The sequence below is a fragment of the Bubalus bubalis genome, chromosome 16 (genome assembly GCF_019923935.1).
Source record: "Bubalus bubalis isolate 160015118507 breed Murrah chromosome 16, NDDB_SH_1, whole genome shotgun sequence".
NCBI classification, from domain to species: Eukaryota; Metazoa; Chordata; class Mammalia; order Artiodactyla; family Bovidae; genus Bubalus; species Bubalus bubalis.
Genome location: NC_059172.1, coordinates 70,038,327 through 70,059,364, shown reverse-complemented (window position 1 = coordinate 70,059,364; position 21,038 = coordinate 70,038,327). Strand labels below are relative to the sequence as shown.

The 21,038-nt window shown below is 38.1% G+C and overlaps 1 protein-coding gene across 2 annotated transcripts in view; it reads right to left on the bottom strand.

Moving 5' to 3' along the window:
• KDM4D (lysine demethylase 4D) overlaps positions 1 to 21,038 on the bottom strand; it is a 31,423-nt gene that overhangs the window by 3,532 nt on the left and 6,853 nt on the right. The window lies entirely within an intron of this gene.

Genomic DNA, 21,038 nt, shown 5'->3' with positions numbered 1-21,038 from the left:
GCTGGATCATCGAAAAAGCAAGAGACTTCCAGAAAAACATGTATTTCTGCTTTATTGACTATGCCAAAGCCTTTGACTGTGTGGATCACAATAAGCTGTGGAAAATTCTGAAAGAGATGGGAATACCAGACCACGTTAGCTGCCTCTTGAGAAATCTGTATGCAGGTCAAGAAGCAATAGTTAGAACTGGACATGGAACAACAGACTGGTTCCAAATAGGGAAAGGAGTACTTCAAGGCTGTATATTGTCACCCTGCTTATTTAACTTCTATGCAGAGTACATCATGAGAAACGCTGGGCTGGAAGAAGCACAAGGTAGAATCAAGATTGCCGGGAGAAATAGCAATAACCTCAGATATGCAGATGACACCACCCTTATGGCAGAAAGTGAAGAAGAACTAAAAAGCCTGTTGATGAAAGTGAAAGTGGAGAGTGCAAAAGTTGGCTTAAAACTCAACATTCAGAAAATGAAGATCATGGCATTCGGTCCCATCACTTCATGGGAAATAGATGGGGAAACAGTGTCAGACTTTATTTTGGGGGGCTCCAAAATCACTGCAGATGGTGACTGCAGCCATGAAATTAAAAGACGCTTACTCCTTGGAAGGAAAGTTATGACCAACCTAGACAGCATATTCAAAAGCAGAGACATTACTTTGCCAACAAAGGTCCATCTAGTCAAGGCTATGGTTTTTCCAGTAGTCACGTATGAATGTGAGAGTTGGACTGAAGAAAGCTGAGCACTGAAGAATTGATGCTTTTGAACTGTGGTGTTGGAGAAGACTCTTGAGAGTCCCTTGGACTGCAAGGAGGTCCAACCAGTCCATTCTAAAGGAGATCAGTCCTGGGTGTTCATTGGAAGGACGGATGCTAAAGCTGAAACTCCAATACTTTGGCCACCTCATGTGAAGAGTTGCCTCATTGGAAAAGACTCTGATGTTGGGAGGGATTGGGGGCAGGAGGAGAAGGGGATGACAGAGGATGAGATGGCTGGACGGCATCACCGACTCGACGGACATGAGTTTGAGTGAACTCCGGGAGTTGGTGATGGACAGGGAGGCCTGGCGTGCTGCAATTCATGGGGTTGCAAAGAGTCGGACATGACTGAGCGACTGAACTGAACTGAACTGAAACACTGGAAACATCCCAAATGTCAATCAACAGTAGAATGGATAAACACATGGTAGTATATTCATACAGTGTAATACAATACAGCAATGAAGATAAAACAAGAATTACTTGAAAATATAGGCATAATTCTATAAACATAAAACTAATTAGGCTTAAAAGAATATCTATTCTATGCTTCCATTTATACAAAGATAAAAAGGAGGCAAAGTAATCTATGTTAGAAGTCATAATAGTGGCTACCTTTGTGAATGAGAGAGGTTATGAGTGGAGTCATGAGGAAGTTTCTAGAGTAATATAAATATTCTGTTTGGAACATAGGTAAACACAGCCATCAGAATGGTTCATTGTCATAATTTTCACAGATTTCTGTGAACTAAATTTTCAAAAATTTACTTAAGTTAGTTAAATACATATATTTAAAAATAGAGTTTAGGGTGAAAAGCATTAAAGGAGTCAGAGATATATTATTATAACAAAAGGAAAAGGAAGAGTGACTGAAAGTAAATGAACTAATAAACATTCAACTGAAGAAGCTAAAAAAGAGAAAAAACTAAAAAAGTATATTTAAAAATTTTTAAAAAAGAGAACGAAGAATGAAAAAATAACAAAGAATAAAGATGAAAGTAATAAGCGATAACACATACAAAACAGAAAACTGATGACCAAAAATATCCTTTGAAGAAATTAATAAGAGCCAAAAATCATGGGAATAACCGAGCACAAGAAAAGGAAGAAGGGGACTTCCTTGGTGGTACAATGGATAAGAATCACCTGTAAATGCAGGGGACACAGGTTCAATCCCTGGTCTGGGAAGACTGCACATGCCTCAGAACAACTAAGCCCATGCAGCACAGCTAGTGAGCCTGCCCGCTTCAACAAGCGAAGCCCACGCGCCTAGAGCTGGCACTCCACGACAGGAGCAGTCACTGCAAAGAGAAGCCTGCGCGCCGCAGCTGGAGAGCCCCAGCTCTCCGAGCCTAGAGAAAGCCTGCATGCAGCAACGAAGACCCAGAGCCACCAAAAAGAAAATAATTTTTTTTAAAAGTAAGAAGGGAAAAATAAGTTACTAGGAATGAAATAGGGGCCAAAGCTAGTAACAGCAAAGAATTTTTTAAATCTCAAAAGAGAATATTAGGAGCAACATGACAGCAAAACTTTCCAAAGATAAGAGAGAAAAATAATTTTCTAGGGAGGAAACATATCCAAAATGGATCCAAGGAAAACGAGAAAGCTTCAATATCCCAGTATAAAGATCTGGCTCAAAGTATGACCCTTCAAAGTCCAGGAGACACATCATTTTATATGTGAATCTAGAAAATTTTAAAGAAACAATTAACTCTTATTATTCAAGTTGTTTCAGAGTATAGAAAAAGGTGGAAAGCTATTCAGATGAGACTATTATCTCTGAGAGCAAAATTAAATAAAGGACAATAGAAAATAAAGCTATGGGCTATCTTTGTTTAAGCACTGATAAAAGCATAAAATGGAATATTATTCAATGAAATGCTGTAGCAATACAGTAAAATAATAATACATCATGACTAAATAGAATGCAAGAATGATTCAGCATTGGAAAATCTAACGGTATAATTCAGAATATTAACAAAGGGAATTAAACATATCATCATATTGTAGGTATCCAAAAAAAGGCATTTGATGAAATGCAACATCCATTCATGATTTTAAAATTCTTACTTGCAAAGCATCAAGGGAAACTTCTTTTGCAAGATAAAGAATTTTAATGTAAAAAAATAGCAAGGATCATTCTTCACAGTGAAACAAAAGTAATAGTCTCATTAAATTTAGAAGAAAATAAAAAGAATCAGCAAACTATTCATTAACTCAATTTCAAGTGCTCTGTTTCCTAATCCTCTTCAGTTCAGTTCAGTTCAGTCGCTCAGTGGTATCCAACTGTTTGTGACCCCATGGACTGCGGCATACCAGGCTTCCCTGTCCATCGCCAACTCCTGGAGTTTACCCAAACTCATCTCCATTGAGTTGGTGATGCCATCCAACTATCTCATCTTCTGTTGTCCCCTTCTCCTCCTGCCCTCAATATCTCCCAGCATCAGGGTCTTTTCAAATCAATCAGTTCTTCACATAAGGTGGCCAAAGTCTTGGACTTTCAGCTTCAACATCAGTCCTTCCAATGAACACTCAGGACTGATCTCCTTTAGGATGGACTGGTTGGATCTCCTTGTAGTCCAAAGGACTCTCAAGAGTCTTCTCCAACACCACACTTTAAAAGCATCAATTCTTCGGTGCTCAGCTTTCATTATAGTCCAACTCTCACATCCATACATGACTACTGGAAAAACCATAGCCTTGACTAGATGGACCTTTGTTGGCAAAGTAATGTCTCTGCTTTTTAATATGCCTAATCCTCTTATACTCCTCTAATTTCCACCCTCTAAATATTCTATGTCACCTTCCCTGTCCTCAAACTTCAGGCATACCTACTCCACTCCACTTAGAATCCTTGGAATGTCCTAAAAGTCCCTATATGATCTGGCCCATCATCACCTCCTGACCTTACCCCTTTCTCCCAGGAGATCAGCCCTGGGATTTCTTTGGAAGGAATGATGCTAAAGCTGCAACTCCAGTACTTTGGCCACCTCATGCAAAGAGTTGACTCACTGGAAAAGACTCTGATGCTGGGAGGGATTGGGGGCAGGAGGAGAAGGGGACGACAGAGGATGAGATGGCTGGATGGCATCACTGACTCAATGGACGTGAGTCTAAGTGAACTCCGGGAGTTGGTGATGGACAGGGAGGCCTGGCGTGCTGCGATTCATGGGGTCGCAAAGAGTCAGACACGACTGAATGACTGAACTGAACTGAACTGAACTGATGTAAACATTAGTCTTCAGATATTGAGCATCCAAAGGAAACACTCTGATTTTGTAAGTGTAACTCTGTGCTCAAATCAAAACTCAGAATTTGCAGGTACAATGACAGTGATCCTTCCGTGCTCCAGACATACGCTTTCTCTATGGGTCTCAGATGGCTGCTTTTACTGTGAGACTGCCTCCGTGCTTCTTTGAGTTGGAGTCACAAGTACTAGGTGAATATAGATCTTTTCATTTCAGATACTCTTCCATTTTACCCTTAATTCATGGTATTCCCAAGTAACACAGAAATTCCTCATCTAAGGAAACTTGTCAATTCTGACAATTGAGGAAGAATATTTTTATCAGAATAATTAGACTTAATGGATTTCTGGAAATTAAGTAGGAAGTCTTTAAAAATTAATTTCTCCAAGATTTCCTGGATGTGTGTGTGTGTGTATGTGTGTGTGTGTGTGTGTGTGTTTTAAACTGGGAAGGTGAGAAATGAAGTGAAGTTTAAAAATCCCTCTCACTGTGGCCGCTGTCTAGATTGCTCACAACAATTTGAGGACAGCAGGAAAGCCTTCTTGTCTTCCATGTTGCATGCATATTTTCAAAGTTATTATTCCAGATGGGGACTGTTGACAAAATGCCTCAAGCATTAGCCACTGTTTCTGCTGACAGTCAATATCTAAATGATGTGTTTATTAAATTTCTTCTCAAGTTATAATGTCTGCTAACCATTTATTGAAAATAATTATAACCATAATATTTGACAGCTCAATAAATTCTATTTGATGGAGATAAGTGACTCAACTTTCCTCCTACTGTACAGTTTTTTTTTTACTTTTCCATAATTATTACCCATTTATAAATATCCTATATTTAAGTACTTAGATCAATATATAAAGTAAAATATCAGTTAAACAATATTCCTTGGATTAGATATTTAGAAATGGAATTACCACATTGCAAAGTTTAAATATTTTAAGATCCTTAACTCATATTGCCAAAATTTTCCAGAAAGATATCACTTTACATCCTTACTATTAACTTTGCTCTGAAAAAAATCTTTTAATAATTTGTAAGTGAAAAAAGAGTAGTTCAAGTTTTAAATTATACTTCTTGGATTACTACTAAGATTGATATTTTTTTCTTCAGTGAATGTTAGCCATTTGGATTTTATCATATGCACTGGTTCATATCCTTTGCCCATTTTTCTCTAATATGCTTCTAGTGTTTTGTCTCATCTACTTATGTGAACATTTTACATATTATGTGAATATTTCACATATTTTACATAGTATATGAATATTTTACAAACTGCTCATATGAATATTTTACAAACTGCTCATATGAATATTTTACATATTAAACCTCTTGTTCAATCTAGTTATAGTTTTTTCCCAGTTTGCCATTTCTTTAATTTATATTTAGTTTTAAATGATTTTTGACATTCATTTCAGTCTTATTAAAAAGTTGAGTCTGTTTTTCCTATGTAATGCCTTTCATGGCTTTTAAGTTTAGAAAGTTATTTCCCCATCCAGAGGCAGATAAATACTGCCTTATGAGTTTTTTCCCTTTTGTATGTTAGTTCAGTTCAGTTTAGTCGCTCAGTCATGTCCAACGCTTTGCAATCCCACGGACTGCAGCATGCCAGGCCTCCCTGTCCATCACCAACTCCTGGAACTTGCTCAAACTCAGGTCCATTGAGTCGGTGATGCCATCCAACTATCTCATCCTCTGTCGACCCCTACTCTCACCTTCAATCTTTCCCAGCATCAGGTCTTTTCCAATGAGTCAGTTTTTCACATCAGGTGGCCAAACTATTGGAGTTTCAGCTTCAGCATTAGTCCTTCCAATGAATTTTCAGGACTGATTTCCTTTAGGATAGACTGGTTGGATTTCCTTGCAGTCCAAGGGACTCTCAAGAGTCTTCTCCAACACCTCAGTTCAAAAGCATCAATTCTTCAGTGCTCAGCTTTCTTTATAGTCCAACTGTCACATCCATACATGACCACAGGAAAAACCATAGCTTTGACTAGATGGACCTTTGTTGGCAAAGTAATGTCTCTGCTTTTTAATATACTGTCTATGTTGGTCATAACTTTTCTTCCAAAAAGCAAACATCTTTTAATTTCATGGCTGCAGTCACCATCTGCAGTGATTTTGGAGCCCCCCAAAAATAAAGTCTGACACTGTTTCCACTGTTTCCCCATCTATTTCCCATGAAGTGATGGGACCAGATGCCATGATCTTCGTTTTCTGAATGTTGAACTCTAAGCCAACTTTTTCACTCTCCTCTTTCACTTTCATCAAGAGGCTTTTTAGTTCCTCTTCACTTTCTGCCATAAGGGTGGTGTCATCATGTTATTGCTATTTGTCCCGGCAATCTTGATTCTAGCTTGTGCTTCTTCCAGCCTAGCATTTCTCATGATGTACTCTGCATATAAGTTAAATAAGCAGGGTGACAATATACTCCTTTTCCTATTTGGAACCAGTCTGTTGTTCCATGTCCAGTTCTAACTTTTGCTTCCTGACCTGCATACAGGTTTCTCAAGAGGCAGGTCAGGTGGTATGGAATTCCCATCTCAAAGAATTTTCTAGAGTTTGTTGTGATCCACACAGTCAAAGGCTTTGGCATAGTCAATAAAGCTGAAGTAGATGTTTTTCTGGGACTCTCTTGCTTTTTTAATAATCCAGCAGATGTTGGCAATTTGATCTTTGGTTCCTCTGCCTTTTCTAAAACCAGCTTGAACATCTGGAAGTTCATGATTCATGTACTGTTGAAGCCTCGCTTGGAGAATTTTGAGCATTTCTTTACTATTGTGTGAGATAAGTGCAATTGTGCAATAGTTTGAACATTCTTTGGCATTGCCTTTCTTTGGGCTTAGAATTAAAACTGACCTTTTCCAGTCCTGTGGCCACTGCTGAGTTTTCCAGATTTGCTGGCATAATGAGTGCAGCCCTTTCACAGCATCATCTTTTAGGATTTGAAATAGCTCAACTGGAATGCCATCACCTCCACTAGCTTTGTTCGTAGTGTGATGCTTTCTAAGGCCCACTTGACTTCACATTCCAGGATGTCTTGTTCTAGGCTGGTGATCACACCATCATGATTATTTGGGTCATGAAGATCTTTTTTGTATAGTTCTTCTGTGTATACTTGCCACCTCTTCTTAATATCTTCTGCTTCTGTTAGGTCCATACCATTTCTGTCCTTTATTGTGTTCATCTTTGCATGAAATGTTCCCTTAGTATCTCTAAGTTTCTTGAAGAGATCTCTAGACTTTCCCATTCTGTTGTTTTCCTCTATTTTTTGCACTGATCACTGAGGAAGGCTTTCTCATCTCTTCTTGCTATTCTTTGGAACTCTGCATTCAAATGGGTATATCTTTCCTTTTCTCCTTTGCCTTTCACTTCTCTTCTATTCACAGCTATTTGTAAGGCCTCTTCAGACAACCATTTTGCCTTTTTCCACTTCTTTTCCTTGGGGATAGTCTTGATCCCTGTCTCCTGTAAAATGTCACGAACCCCAGTCCATAGTTCTTCAGGCACTCTATCAGATCTCGTCCCTTAAATCTATTCCCCACTTCCACTGTATAATAATAAGGGATTTGATTTAGGTCATATTTGCATGGTCTAATGGTTTTCCCTACTTTCTTCAATTTAAGTCTGAATTTGGCAATAAATTGTCCATGGTCTGTGCCACAGTCAGCTCCCAGTCTTGTTTTTGCTGATTGTATAGAACTTCTCCATCTTTGGCTGCAAAGAATATAATTAGTCTGATTTCGGTATTGACCATCTGGTGATGTCCATGTATAGAGTCTTCTCTTGTGTTGTTGGAAGAAGGTGTTTGCTATGACCAGTATGTTCTCTTGGCACAACTCCATTAGTCTTTGCCCTGCTTCATTCTGTACTCCAAGGCCAAATTTGCCTGTTACTCCAGGTATCTCTTGAGTTCCTACTTTTGCATTCCAGTCCCCTATAATGAAAAGGACATCTTTTTTGGGTGTTAGTTCTAGAAGGTCTTGTAGGTCTTCATAGAACGATTCAACTTCAGCTTCTTCAGCATTACTGATCAGGGCATAGACTTGGATTACTGTGATATTGATTGGTTTGCCTTGGAAACCAACAGAGATCATTCTGTCATTTTTGAGATTGCATCTAAATACTGCATTTCGGACTCTTTCGTTGACTATGAGGGCTACTCCATTTCTGATTTTAACTATGCCTTTAATACTAACGGCTTTTGTTTCTTTCTTTTTAACTTTTTATCGTTTTGTGAGTATGACATGAGGAGTAAGGGAGTTGCAAATATGATTCCTTGTCTTAGTTCGCTGTATTTTCCTTTTTCCCTCTTAGTTTACAGAATCTTTTATATGTTCCAGTGTTCTAAAATCTTTTCCATCTCAAAATTCAGGTTCTTTAGTTTTAGGAAAACTTTTTAGTTGCCTCTTTGACAATTTCCTGTAGTTATTCCCTCCGTACATTAACACCTGTATTTGGATACCAGACCTCATGGATTCAACCTCTAATTCTTATGTCTTTTCTTCTTTCAATTTTCTCTTTATCACTATATTCTGAAACTTTTTCTCATCTTTATCTTCCAAACCTACTTCTACTGTCTTTTTCATATGTTTTATCAATTTTTTAATTTTCAACAGTTCATTTCTGCTCCCTTAGCTCTTTTCTGTGTATATAGCTTCCTTACCCCCACTGTCCCCATGATCCTGTTCTTGTTTCATGGGTACACTTATTTAATCTCTCAGTTCAGTTCAGTCGTTCAATCATGAACAACTCTTTGTGACCCCATGGACCGCAGCATGCCAGGCTTCCCTGTACTTCACCATCTCCTGGAGTTTGCCCAGACTCATATCCATTGTGTCGGTGATGCCATCCAACCATTTCATCCTCTGTCATCCCCTTCTCCTCCTGCCCTCAATCTTTCCCAGCATCAGGGTCATTTCAAATGAGTCAGTTCTTTGCATCAGTTGGCCAAAATATTGGAGTTTCAGCTTCAGTATTAGTCTTTCCAATGAATATTCAGGATTGATTTTCTTTAGGATTGACTGGTTTGATCTCCTTGCTTTCCAAGGGACTCTCGAGATTCTTCTCTAATAAAGATTCTTCTCTAATACCACTCTAATTCTTCTCTAATAAGTTCAAAAGCATCAATTCTTCGGCACTCAGCTTTCTTTATGGTCCAGCTCTCATATCCATACAAGACTACTGGAAAAAATCATAGCTTTGATTAGACAGACCTTTGCTGGCAAAGCAATGTCTCTACTTTTTAATATGCTGTCTAGGTTTATCATAGCTCTTCTTCCAAGGAACAAGCATCTTTTAATTTCATGACTGCATTCACCATCTGCTGTGATTTTTTAGCCCAAGAAAGTTAAGTCTGTCACTGTTTCCATTTTTACCCCAACTATTTGCCATGAAGTGATGGGACCGGATGCCATGATCTTCATTTTTTGAATGTTGAGTTTAAGCCAGCTTTTTCACTCTACTCTTTCACTTTCATCAAAAGGATCTTTATTTCCTCCTCAATTTCTGCCATAATGGTGGTATCATCTGCATATCTGAAGTTATTGATATTTCTCCTGGTAATCTTGATTCTGGCTTGTGCTTCATCCAGCCCGGCATTTTGCATGATGTACTCTGCATATAAGCTTAATAAGCAGGGTGACAATATAGTCTTGAGATACTGCTTTCCCAATTTTGAACCAGTCTGTTGTTCCATATCCCATTCTGTTGCTTCTTGACCTGCATACAGGTTTCTCAGGAGGCAGGTAAGGTGGTTTGATATTCCCATTGTGATCCATACCATCAAAGGCTTTATAGAGTAGTGAATGAAGCAGAAGTAGATGTTTTTCTGGAATTCTGTTGTTTTTTCTATGATCCGATGGATGTTGGCCATTTGATCTCTGCTTCCTCTCCCTTTCTAAACCCAGCTTGAACATCTGGAAGTTTTCAGTTCATGTACTGTTTAAGCCTGACTTGGAGAATTTTGAGCATTACTTCATCTCTCAGAAAATACTAAAATGTCATTGACTTTTGGAGGTACTTTTCCCTCCTGCATAGTCTGGTTCTTTGAAACTTCTTTTTCTTTTTGTTTGTTTTGGCTTCTTTCAGGTTCAAGGCTTTCCTCAAATGCCTAGTGATCCTTAGTAATAGGCTCAAATGTAAAGGTATGTATGGCGCAAGGAACTTATTAGAAGCTCTGGGTGTGTGGATGGTTTTGTTGACTTATACTTCTCCATATGGCGATCTGGCTGGACTGTTTCCTGACTGAAGCTCTGATGCTGGTATCTCTACAACTGGTGATACTCAACAGTAAAGAATCTTCTAATCTTCCCCCTGAGGGGACAGGCCTGGTTTCCCCACCACACAGAAAATGGGTCCTGAATTTTCTAATATTCGACTGCAGAGGTTCAGTAAATCAACCTGTTTCCCCTTTGACAGCCATACTCCCAGTGGTTCCCCCAAATCCGCAGTCCAGAGAACATCCTTTTCAGCCATTTTTGACAATGAAGCTTAGTTTTCTGTCAGGGTGAAATAGCAGTTTACTCTGCTGCCCAGAGGGGGAGGGGCGGAATGTTAATTGCAGAATCTTAACTGCTTCTGAGACAGACTTCCAACAGATCCTCCTTAGCCCCATTTTAACTGTCACATCCAGAGGTACCTGGTGCCTTTGGGGTTCTTCGAGACAACTGAGCTGCTTCTGGACTTTCACTGCCAATTTAGGATTCAGCTTTCCAGGGTTTGACAAATCAGTTTCTACTTGTCCTTCCATTTTCAAATTTTGCTTCTGTATTATCTCCTTTACCATTTTCCTTGTATATTATTTATGTATACAAACATATATATAATTTTAGTTTTTAGTTGGGCTGCGCCAGGTCTTCCGTGCTGCATGGGCTCTTTCATTGCGGAAAGCGGGGCTTGCTTCCTAGTTGTGGTGCGCAGGCTTCTTACTGCAGTGGCCTCTCTTGTTGTGGGTTCTCGGGTAAGCAGCTGTCAGTAATTGTGGCGTAAGGGCTTATCGTTGCTCCGAGGCCATACGGGATCTCCCCAGACCAGGGATAAACCCATGTCTCCTGCATTGGCAGGCAGATTCCTTACCACTGAGCCACCAGGTAAGCCCTGTTTATTACTTCTTAAAACAAAGATCCTGTTATTGTCACTCCAGTGGAGTTTTGGAGGGAACAAAGTAAATGTTTTTAAAGCACCATCTTTATCTCGTTTTCCCAACTGTCTCTCCCAATAGTTCCTAAAACTAACTCCCAGCTTCAAATATACGCACTTTGGCTCTCGCCTTTCTTCTCTTGATGCAATGCTTAAGTCACTCAATCGTGTCTGACTCTTTGCGAACCTATGGACTGTGGCCCATCAGACTCCTCTGTCCATGGGATTCTCCAGGCAAGAATACTGGAGGGGGTTGCCATTCCTTCCTTCAGCGGATCTTCCCAACCCAGGGATCAAATGCAAGTCTCCCACATTGTAAGTGGATTCTGTCTGAGCCACCAGGGAAGCCCCACTTTCTTCTCTCACTGTTATCTAAATTGTGATCTCTGCCTTCCAGACAAGTCTCCTCCTTGAAGGATCCTTCTGAGTGTGTGCTCATAACTTCAACTGCCAGGCTCCTCTGCCCATGGGATTCTCCAAACAAGAATACTAGAGTGGGTTGCCATGTCCTTCTCCAGGGGATCTTCCTGACCCAGGGATTGAACCGGTGTCTTTTGTCTCCTGCATTGGCAGGTGGGTTCTTTAACCACTAGTGCCACCTGGGACGCTCCAAACCTGCAAAACCTAGGTGTTGGTAAAGACTGTCCTCTGCACTCCATGAGCACTGTTTGCCTGCACCATTTATTTGGTGCTTAAACTGTTGTCATGGGAACTCTCCAGACTGTTTTTACTTGAAGCTAGCTTGTACCTTCAATGGGCATGTAAGTAATAAATCCCTTCTATGAGATGTGCTTGCTTCTTTCTCTGAGATACCTGCATGTTTCTGCTTCACAAGCTTCAACATTCTCTTCTTGAGAAGTTATGTGGAAAAGAAAAGATGAAAAGGTACCTTTTACTGGACCCTTTTAATCTCAAATGCCAATATTTGATGTGGGCTCCCTAGTAAGGAACATCCAGGAGTGTGGACATAAAGGAGAATGACACATGATGGGAAGTCAGGCATGAACAGCGTGGCTAAAATACTGATCCAGTGGAACAGCAGAAATTAAATCATGACAAAGACAATGACTTGGCCTTTAAATCAGCAACTTAAATGTCTTGTAATGATTTCACTGTGACATGTGATAAATGGAGCGTGGGAATATTAACCTCAGAAACTTCTCTCTTTACTTTGCTCTTACATGGATGTTGTGGCAATCACAGCAGTATCTGGCAGTCAGGCAGAAGTCTTCTTGAACTCGTATCTTCATGACGCAGCCACTCAAATTCTAATTCTAACACAAGCCTCTTTGAATTGTTGATAAATTTTTAATATATTTCTTGAGCAGTATATAATCCTAATTCTTGCAATTCTCCCAGAGATTCCATAAAAACACTGAAAAACAAACTAAACCCAAAACAGAACCAACCTCTTTTGCCTAAGGGTAAATTCTCTAGGCACTAAAGAACCCTGACAAATACACTTCCTATCCCTCATTCCCATTCCTCAAAGGCTTACTCTTACATATTTTAGCTACTTCTGGTGTTTTGTATATCCAGTATTTCTAGACTTTGCAGTTTTAGATATTGTGGACATAAACTATAAAAAACATGGATCTAGTTCTCTTTTGCTCCATCCCACCACACACAGACTTCCCCTACCCCATCCTCTCATATATAATTGGTTGTAACTATTAACCAATATTTTGGTTAAGTCAAGTCTGAAGTTTGGCCACACAATCTTCGATACAGCTGAATCATGTAGTGTACCATGATTGCACTGCCTTTCATGTACGAAATGTTATCCTATAGTTAATTAATGCTTTATTTCATTTGCCTAGTTTTATACATATTAATTCATCCCCAAATTAATTCCCAGTAGTGTAAATCTCTTCTAAATACATAAAACACTTCAGGTACCAAATCTAATTTCTCTTTTCAGAAATATTCTTCCTGGAGCCCTCCATATGCTTACTTGAATCTGGACTGGTTAGTCTTTAGGCTATCGCACAGACTATACCCTGGGGTTTCTAGTCACTGAAATTCTGGGTATTCTTTTTCTCTATTATGTTAGATCCTCTAATCTAGCCCCTACCCCCAACACACATCTCAATCTTCTTTCCTGGTTTATCTTCTTGGCTTGGTGGAGTATCCATCAGGAGCATCCTTGGAAGCATCATTAGACATTATGAAGTAGCTCACAGAATCTCCAGGAGGACCAGAGAATAGGGTTTGGTGACTGTGTACCCAGGAACAACACCCAAATTATCCAACCATCTATGTATTCTATACCTTCTCTGGTCAAAGACCCTGAGCAAGGGACATCACTGTCTAAAACCTATGCCACTGCTGCCTCTGAAAGCTCAGTCTTCACCATCCTCCTCCAGGGACACATCTTGTGCAAAACTGACTTCCACACATTTCTTCAAATTGAGCACTTCCACGGAAATGTCTAATTGGAGGAGCTAAGGTCATGTGCTTCTGTCTTTGCTATAACAGATACTGGATATGTGACTTACCACTTGGCAAGGCGGGGGTTATAATGTACGAATTTCCTCAGATACAAAACAGAATTCTAACGTTACTGGCCACAAATGTAACTGTCTACCAGAATCCGCATGTCTGAAAATTTCTGTGCTCTACCTTTTTCTTTCAAGATTCTGAAGACAATGTTCCATTGAATTGCAGTTTCTAGAAATCCAAAACCAATCTACTTTCTGATGCTTTTTGTGTAACCTATCTTCCTTGAACACTTTGATGATTATTTCTTTGCTCCTTGTTTTCTGAGATTTCATCAAAATATGGTTCCTTTTTTTTTTTTTTTTTTTTTTTTTGCCAGTTACTGTGTTAGATCTTCTGATGTGAATTCTTCATTGCTGAGAATTTTCTTATTCCATCTTTGTTTCTTTCCGCTATATTTTCAGTTTTATCTCTCTGGAAATATAATTTGTTGGCTATGAGACCTCCTGGGCTGATCCTCTAATTTTCTTATTTTTCTCGTTTTCCATCTTTGTTCTTTTATTTTCCAAGCCTTCTAGCAATTATTTTCAATTTTCAGAAATTCTTTTGGTTCTTTGAATTCCTTTTATATATCCAATATTTTTCATGGCTGCAGATTTTTCTGTCTCTTTTGAAATATTACTAGGGTTTTTTTTTTTTTTTTTAAGTTTCATTTATTCTCTACATTATGTCAGCTTCCCTCTGAATTCACCCTTCCAGGATGCTTTGGTTTCTATTTTTTCAGGTTAAAAGCTTTCCTCCTAAATCTAATTACCCTTGGCTTATATTTAAATAAGAGTTAGGCACTAGAGAGTTGAGTTTGCTATATATGACTGGTAAGATTTGCTGAGAATGTTCTAAGTAATTTCCTCTGGGAATGGGGGCAACTGACAGTGTCTGAAGGTGAGAGTATAATCAAAAGACTGTAAATTAATGCATCTATCTCATTTGAAATTGGGGCCTAGGAATTTATGGTGTCTTAATTTTTTGCTTCTGAGAAACAGTAAAAATAGATAAAATAGAATATATAGCAAAACCCTGCATTCCAACCAGCCAGAATTGACATCTTAATATTTTACCATATTTGCTTCAAGTGGTTTTTTTAAACAGCTTTATTGTGATGTAATTTACATAACAAATATTTCACCCATTCTAAGTGTACAATTGAATGGTTTTTGGGGGATATTTACAGAGCTGTGCAGCCATCATCACAATGTACTTTTAGAACATTCCCACCATTCCGCATATAAACCCCATGCCCATTTGCAGTCACAGCCTATTTCCACTCTCAGCTCCAGGCAACCACTAATCGACGTTCTGTCTTTGTAGATTAACCTATTCTGGACATTTCACATAAATGGAACATGTGATATTTTGTGTCTGGCTTGTTTCATTCAGCATGTTTTTGAGGTTCATTCATGTTGTAGGCATGTTTCTTCTTTTTATGGTTGAATAATATTCCATTGTTATGAATATACCATATGTTGTTTATCCATCCATCAGTTGATAACATTTGGGTTGTACTCTTTTGGCTGTTATGAATAATGCAATTATGAACATTCATATTGAGTAGACACATTTTTATTTTTTTTCTTTATATAGATACCTAGAAGTGGAATTGCTGGGTCATACAGTAACAAAGGTAGTGGAGGTGGTGGAATTCCAGATGAGCTCTTTCAAATCCTAAAACATGATGCTGTCAAAGTGCTGCACTCAATATGTCAGCAAATTTGGAAAACTCAGCAGTGGCCACAGGACTGGAAAAGGTCAGTTCTCATTCCAACTCCAAAGAATGTTCAAACTACCATAAAATTGTACTCATTGCACATGCTAGCAAAGTAATGCTCAAAATTCTCCAAGCTAGGCTTCAACAGTACGTGAACTGAGAACTTCCAATTCAAGCTGAATTTGGATGTTCAAGCTGGGTTTAGAAAAGGCAGAGGATCCAGAGATCAAATTGCCAACATCCACTGAATCATAGAAAAAGTAAGAGAATTCCAGAAAAACATCTACTTTTGCTTCATTGATTACACTAAAGCCTTTGATGGTGTGAATCACAACAAACTGTGGAAAATTCTTCAAGAGATGGGAATACCAGATCACTTTACCTGTCTCCTGAGAAACCTGTATGCAGGTCAAGAAGCAGCAGTTAGAACCGGACATGGAACAACGGACTGGTTACAAATTGGGAAAAGAGTATGTCAACGCTGTATATTGTCACCCAGCTTATTGAACTTATACGCAGAGTCCATTACACAAAATTCCAGGCTGGATGGAGCACAAGCTGGAATCAAGAGTGCTAGGAGAAATATCAATAATCTTAGATATGCAGACAATACCACCCTCATGGCAGAAAGTGAAGAGGAACTAAACAGCCTCTTGATGAAAGTGAAAGAGAGTAAAAAAGCTGACTTAAAACTCAACACTGGAAAAATGAAGATCATGGCATCTGGTCCCATCACTTCATGGCAAACAGATGGGGAAACAATAGAAACAGTGACAGACTTAATTTTCTTGGGCTCCAAAATCACAGCAGATGGTGAATACGGCCATGAAATTAAAAGACATTTGCCCCTTGGAAGGAAAGCTATGACAAAACACAGACAGCATATTAAAATGCAGAGACATTACTTTGCCAACAAAGGTCTGTATAGTCAAAGCAATTGTTTTTCCAGTAGTCATATATGGATGTGAGAGTTGCACCATAAAGCTGAGCGCCAAAGAATTGATGCTTTTGAACTGTGGTACTGGAGAAGACGAGCATCCCTTGGACAGCAAGGAGATCAAACCACTCGATCCTAAAGGACATCAATCCTGAATATTCATTGGAAGGACTGATGCTGAAGCTCCAATACTTTGGCCACCTGATGCAAAGAGCCAACTCATTGGAAAAGACTCTAATGCTGGGAAAGATTGAAGGCAGGAGGAGAAGGGGATGACAGAAGATGAGATGGTTGGATGGCATCACCAACTCAATGAACATGAGTTTGAGCAAGCTCTGGGAGATGATGAAGGACAGGGAAGCCTGGTGTGCTGCAGTCCATGGGGTCACAAAGAGTGAGACACAACTGAGCAACTGAACGATGATACTAACCCTATGTTTAACATTTTGAGAAACTGCTATACTATTTTCCCAAAGTGCCTGCAACATTTTCAGTTTCCATCAACCATATATGACAGTTCCAATTCTTCAAAACCCTCACCAATATCTCTAATTGTCTTTTTTTATAGCACTTTAGTATGACATTGTATCTCATTTTGATTTGCATTTCCTTAACAATGTATGATGCTGAGCATTTGTCACTATGCTTATTGGCCACTCATATCTTTTTTGAAGAAATTTCTATTCAAATCCCTTGCTCATATTTGCATAATTAATTGAGTTGCAAGAGATCTTTATATGTCCTAATTATAAGTTCTTTTTTAAATATATGATTTGCAAATATTTTCTCCCAGTCTGTGGTTATCTTTTCACTTTCTTAACTGCATCTTTTGAAGTGCGTAAGTTTTTAATTTTGATGAATCCAAGTCATCAGTTTTCTTTATCACTTGTGCCTTTGGTGTTTTAGCTAAGAAATTATTGCCTAGCTCAACATCATGGAGATACATTTCTGTTTTAAGAGTTTTATAGTTTTAGCTTACATTTAGGTCTATGATTAACTTTGACTTAGTTTTTGTGTATGGTGTGAGGTGAAAAAAGTGAAAGTGAACTTGCTTAGTCGTTTCTGACTCTTTGCGACCCCATGGACTGTAGCCTACCAGGTTCCTCCATCCATGGGATTTTCAAGGCAAGAATACTGGAGAGGATCGCCATTTCCTTCTCCAAATATGGTGTGAGGTAGGGATGCAGATTCAGACTTTTAAGGATATCCATTATTCCAGCAAAATGCATTGAAAAGATTATTCTTTCACTGTTGAAAATGTCTTGAAAGTTTTGTTGATTCTATTAAAGTTTACAGTTAGTCATTAAACTATATATAGCTGTCCCTATACCAATGCCTTGATAATTGAAACTTTGCAATGAAGTTTTGAAATGGGGAAGTATGAGTTCTCCAAATTTTTTATTATTTTTCAAGACTGTTTTGGCTATTTTAGGTCTTTAATATTTATATACCTTTTTCAGGATAAACTTTTTTTCCTGGGGGAAAAAAGCCAGTAGGAATTTCAATAGGGAATGCACTGGACCCATAGAACAATTGGGGGAGTATTGACATCTTAACAACAGCATTTTCTGATCAATGAATATGGAATGTTTTTCCATTTATTTAGATCTTCTTTAACAATGTTTTGTAGTCTCCAGTGTAGAAGTCTCATATCTTTTTTGTTGAATTTATTTTTAAACATTTTATTTTTTGATATTGTTAATGGAATGTTTTCTTAAATTTTCAGATCTTGCTGGTGTATAGAAATCAACTGATTTATGTATACTTATCTTGTGTATCCAGAGAAGGCAATGGCACCCCACTCCAGTACTCTTGCCTGGAAAATCCCATGGACGGAGGAGCCTGGTGGGCTGCAGTCCTTGGGGTCGCTAAGAGTCGGACACAACTGAGCGACTTCACTTTGACTTTTCACTTTCATGCATTGGAGAAGGAAATGGCAACCCACTCCAGTGTTCTTGCCTGGAGAATCCTAGGGATGGGGGAGCCTGGTGGGCTGCCGTCTATGGGGTCGCACAGAGTTGGACACAACTGGAGCGACTTAGCAGCAGCAGCAGCAGTACCAGCAGCATCTTGTGTATCATGCAATCTTGTTGAATTTATTTGTTGTAGTAGTTTAGTCATTCCCTAAGATTCTCTCTATATAAAATCAAGCTATCTGTCAATAGTTTTATTTCTTTCTTTTCAACTTGGATACCTTTTTATTTATTTTTCTTACCTAACTGCCTTGACTAGAATCTCCAGTGTAATGTTGAACAGACATCCTAAAGGGTCTTCTTCCTGGTTCAAGTATTTTTAAATAGAATAAATATTTCAGATGAAGGAAATCCCTTTCAGATTTAAATCCCAAATCCTAATCTCCTTCTCCTCCCCAACCCCAAAACAACAGCTATCATGAATTCGGTGCATTTTCTATCTGTGGATGTCTTTTGTGTGTGTGTGTCCAGGTGGTTCAGTGGTAAAGAATCCACCTGCCAATGCAGGAGATGCAGTAATGATCCCTTGGTCAGGAAGATTTCCTGAAGTAGGAAATGGCTACCCACTTCAGTATTCCTGCTGGAATAATCCCATGGACAAGGGAGATTGCCCATGGACAATCCATGGACTGGCAGGCTACAGTCCGTGGGATCACAAAGAGTAGGACGTGACTGAGCAACTGAGCACACATGCACATGTGTGTGTCTGCTGTGTATCCACATATACAGTATTGTTTCGTGTGTTTGCTATTTTTATTTTGGATAAATGATTTTATACCAAATATACTAATTTTTGTAATTTTTAAATTCAACATTAACAGCTTCAAGATGCATTCATCTATGTACATATATAGTCTGCCATAAAAAAATTTTTAATGCATTTCTCTATTGATGAATATTCAGATTACTGTTTTTTATTATAAACAATGCTGCATTAAAAATCTTATTTGTGAGAATATATGTGAGAATTTATTGTTTAGATACTTTGGTCTTATTTATTAATGATATAGAAACTATACTTTGTAGTTTATTAGGCAATGTCAAGTTGCTTACCTGTGGATTATCCTAATTAACACAGTCACTAGCAGAGTAGGAGAGTTTATTTCTCTGTATCCCCAGATATATTTGATAATGTCAAATTTTTAGTTGTTGGTGATTGGATTGGCAAAGTAATTTATCACCTTTATATTTTTGTTAATATTAATGTTGTGTGACTCATGCTTTTTCATTGATTTATTGGCTTTTTGTGGGTTTTGACAATTACATTATATCCTTTGCCCATTTTTTCAGTGTTTTCCTTCATTGATTTGTAAAAGTTCTTTAAATGTATTAAATGTTTGAGATACTAATTCTATGTCTATTGTATGATTTGAAATATCTTATCCTAGGCACCACCTCCGTTTCAATCTGTTTATCGTTTATTTTTCAGGTGTTTTCAAAATTTAAATGTAGTCTAATTTATTCCTATTTTCCATTATGGTTTGTTCCCTTATATCTTGTTAAAGTATTCACTATTTTGGAGTAACAAAGATTTTATTTTAGTTTCTCTTTTTCATATTTATTTGTTTCAACCATTTAGAACATTTTTGTTGGAGGTAGGGATCTATATTGTCTTCCAAATTGCAGAATACGATTTTTTTGAGTACTATGGAAATTTTGCAAAATTGACTATAAAACTCTGGCCATAAAACAAGTTTTAACAAATGTCAAAGTAGGCAGAACATGTCCTCTAACCACAAAACAATAAAGTTAAAAATTAATATTAAAACGATAGCAAAAGCTCTATATTTTGTAAAATTAAAAATACATTTCTAAATAAAACTTGTAATCATAAAGAAATAAAATACTTTAAAGTAAATCAAATCCTAAAGAAATGAATATCCTACATTTCAAATCTAGGGGGGTACTAGTGAACAGTATTAAAAGGAAGATTTATAGGCTCGGTGGCTCAGACGGTAAAGCGTCTGTCTACAATGCGGGAGACCGGGGTTCGATCCCTGGGTTGGGAAGATCCCCTGGAGAAGGAAATGGCAATCCATTCCAGGACTATTGCCTGGAAAATCCCATGGACAGAGGAGCCTGGTAAGGCTACAGTCCATGGGGTTGCAAAGAGTCGGACACGACTGAGCGACTTCACTATAAGAAAAGAAAAAAGACTGGAAAATTAAATGAACTCAGCAACTCAGCATCCACTGCAGAAAGTCAGAAGTATAGCAAAGAAAGTAGAACAAAGGAAATAGTAAAAATAAGACCAGAAATTGATGAAAGAGAAAGCCAATATAAAGAAGATGAACAAAACCAATGCTAGTTTTTTTGTGAAAAGTCTAATAAAAACAACAAACCCCTGGTGAAAACGGTAAAGACCAGAAACAGAAGGCACAAATAATCAATATTAGGAAAGACAAAGAAGTCATCGCTATAGATGCTGCAGACATAAAAAAGAAAATAAAGACAGTAAAAACAACTTTAAGACAACATATTTTAAAATTCAGATGAAAAAATTCCTAGAAAAATATAAATAGCAAAACTGACACAAAAAGCAACAGAATGGTGAGTATATCCATAGCTAGCAAGGAAACTGAAGCAGTAATCAAAACTCTTTTCCCAAAGAAAACTCTATACTCTTAAATGGCTACACCAGCAACTTTTACCAAATATTCAAAGAAGTAATTCCAATCTTAGACAAATTTTCCTGAGGAATAGAAAAAGAAAGACTATTTCCCAACAAATCTTATGATACAAACTGTATGTACATGTCTCCAACAAGGACATTATGA